At 51.6% G+C, this 2,697-nt stretch overlaps 1 protein-coding gene across 1 annotated transcript in view; it reads left to right on the forward strand.

Annotated features, from left to right (window-relative positions):
* The first annotated feature begins 1,541 nt into the window (after positions 1 to 1,541).
* IGSF9 (immunoglobulin superfamily member 9) overlaps positions 1,542 to 2,697 on the forward strand; it is a 25,584-nt gene continuing 24,428 nt past the window's right edge. Inside the window, exon 1 of the mRNA XM_027768440.1 lies at positions 1,542 to 2,281. The gene's annotated coding sequence lies outside the window, so the exon portion shown is untranslated. The remainder of the gene's footprint in view (positions 2,282 to 2,697) is intronic.

Below are 2,697 nucleotides of genomic sequence, written 5' to 3' on the forward strand. Positions count from 1 at the left end.
CACAATCCCTTCTCCTCCATTCTCCTCTCGGGATCTTGGGCACGCACGCACACGCGCCCGGCGTGAGTTTTAAGCCACTGGTCCGGGACGCGAACCGCAGTTGACTACATGGGAGTCCAGCGACATAGCCATTACGCTAACTGCTGGTTCCCAAAAATAAATAATTATTTAAAATATATATATATAAATATATATACAATTACCAAGCATGACAAAAACGCGTAAAGATACAATTACTGAGTGTGACAAGTGTGAGGGGTGGAGATAGGGCATGGTGGGTGGAGTCAGGGAAGGTGTCCAAAGAGAACAGGTCAACAGAATTCCTTTTATTATTTTTTAGATCTATATTTAATCACTATATATCTTTATAGTGCACAACATTGCTTTTTCCAGCACAAATACAGGGCATATCAGTCAAGACGAAGACATTACCATCTACGTTGTCCACAGCAAATAACTCAGGTCAACAGAATTTTGTTCCTTGATCAGCAATGGGGCCAGAAAATAGAGAAAAAGGGAAAAGGGAGAAGAAAAGAAGCGAGGGCTTAGATCGTGATCCATGAAAGAACACAGTAATTTCTAGGGACTGTCAGGCCACGTACACACTGTAACAAAAGAGTAGGTGAAAACCAGGCTGGAGAGGTGGGCTGGGGTCCTCTGATAGACTCATGGCTGTAGGGGAATTCAAGGACAAACCAAACAAGATCTATACCATTCTGGGGCTTAGTGTCTCATTGGAACGGAAAACTTGCATACGGCACATTAAGTGACAATACCTGAAAAACCGTGCCTTCCTGATCTGGCGCTGGGACTAGAGTTCCCAGGTATACGTTAAGCAGGGTTCCTGGAATCGACATTTTCTGATCGCTTGTCAGCAAGTTGAAAATACACAGGCTGGCTGATGCTTCGTTTCGGTGGACTCCTAGCCGGTAAAACAAACTTCCCCAGAGAGTAATGACTATCAATCAAGGACAACCCAGAGGAAAATCTTTAGTTTTGAACCTCAGAAACTATTTTTATCTCCTTTCACTTCTGGCATGACATGGAAACAAGTTATAAGGCTAAGTTCCTTTTCTTAGCAAAAAACCTGCCGGATACATCTGAATCAGACAAAAAACGACCATAATAATAAAACTCACAAAATATACTTCCAGAAAAAGAAGGCCATGTCATAAAGTTTTAAAAATGGAAAACCATTTTCAATCTCACTTAATATTAACTAAGCTTTTGTTTTCTTTTGCTTCGTTTTAGTTTTTGCTATAAGGTGTGTGTACTCCCCAGAGACAGAGACAGAGAGAGGGGAAAGTGAGACATCACCCTCCAGGGGGAATGGTTATGCCACAATCCCTTCTCCTCTATCCTCCCTCTGGGATTTTGGGTACGGATGCATACATGCCTGGTGTCACTTTCAAGCCGCTGGGTCCGGGACTTGAACAGTGGTTGGCTATGGGGGAATCTAATGCCTAACCATTCAGTGGGAAGAGGAGACTCTTTCACAGTCCCCATCTGAGACTGTGGCAAAACACACCCAGACATGTACACCCGGAAGGATGTCCAAGGGGAGCTTATTAAAGATGGGATGTGACTGGATGGGGCAGATGGCCTCCTGGGGGAGGTGGCCGGGGTTCTGGTCCGAAGCAGAGCATGGAACCCTCGTGGAGGGTCTCTTCCTTGCTCACTGCTCCATGCACCGGATGCCTGCCGCCCTTGTCAGAGCTGCAGTAGTTCGGACTGGGGCAAGATCAGCACGTTGTTTTCAGAGAAGGATTCCGGGGAGCAGAGGGGATGGGAAGGACCAAGACCGAACTGCTTAAGCCTGGTGGGGAAGGCAAATTATCACCCTGCTCCTTCCAGCAGCGCCGAGCTGAGGCGTCTCTGAGGACCAGATATGCAAGACATCTTTTTGTTTGAGGGTGGAGTCTCCAAGGGGGTGGGTTCGATGCAGTCCCAGGTGGGTCTGAATGCAGCTGCGTATGTCCGAGATGGGAACTCTTGAGTAAGGGACTGCATGTTGTTGCTGGTCGGTTTTCTCATTCGTCAAATGGAGCTGTTTAGTTGCTTCGCCCGGCACCTGTGCAGAGCTCCGGAGAGGTGCAAAGCATGCAGTCCCGGGCTGGCGCCCGGCCGGGGTCCAGTAAACGAGCCTTTATTTCGTGCCTCCCCTTTCAGTCTCCCCCGAGAGGATGTGTTTTTCTCCCCTCGGGGCCTGTTTCTCTGGGTCGTCGGTGCTGGGGGCCGCCTGGAGCTGCCTTGGCAGTCCCACACCGCGGGAGGCGCCTGGGTAAGATTTGGGAGCTCGCCAGCGCAGACAGGTATTTCCAGTCCAGCGAGTGAAGAAACGGGCGGAGGTAGCGTGTGGATGAGGGCGGGGGGCGGGGGGTGATCGGATGAGCCCCGGTTCTGGGCGGATCCCCTGGGACGAGGGCGGGAGTCGCGCTCCCGGCCAGGAGCTCCTGCCCGCGGGCTCAGATTTCAACCCTCGCTGCCGCTTCTGGGCTCGCCCGTTAGAGGAGGGGAGAGGGTTGCAGACAAGTTGCCAAGGGAAGAGGGAGGCCGGCGTGCAAGAAGCCTGGTGAGGGCCAGCTCCGACGGTCCCTGGGGCACGGGCCTGACCGGGAGCCCATCTTGCTGGCGGCGGGAAGCTGCCGGTCGGCCTTTCCACGCTCGGCCGGAACGAGGCCCACGAGGGGGGGGCCG

The sequence above is a fragment of the Tupaia chinensis genome, unplaced genomic scaffold (genome assembly GCF_000334495.1).
Source record: "Tupaia chinensis unplaced genomic scaffold, TupChi_1.0 Scaffold146187_1, whole genome shotgun sequence".
In the NCBI taxonomy this organism is placed as follows: Eukaryota; Metazoa; Chordata; class Mammalia; order Scandentia; family Tupaiidae; genus Tupaia; species Tupaia belangeri.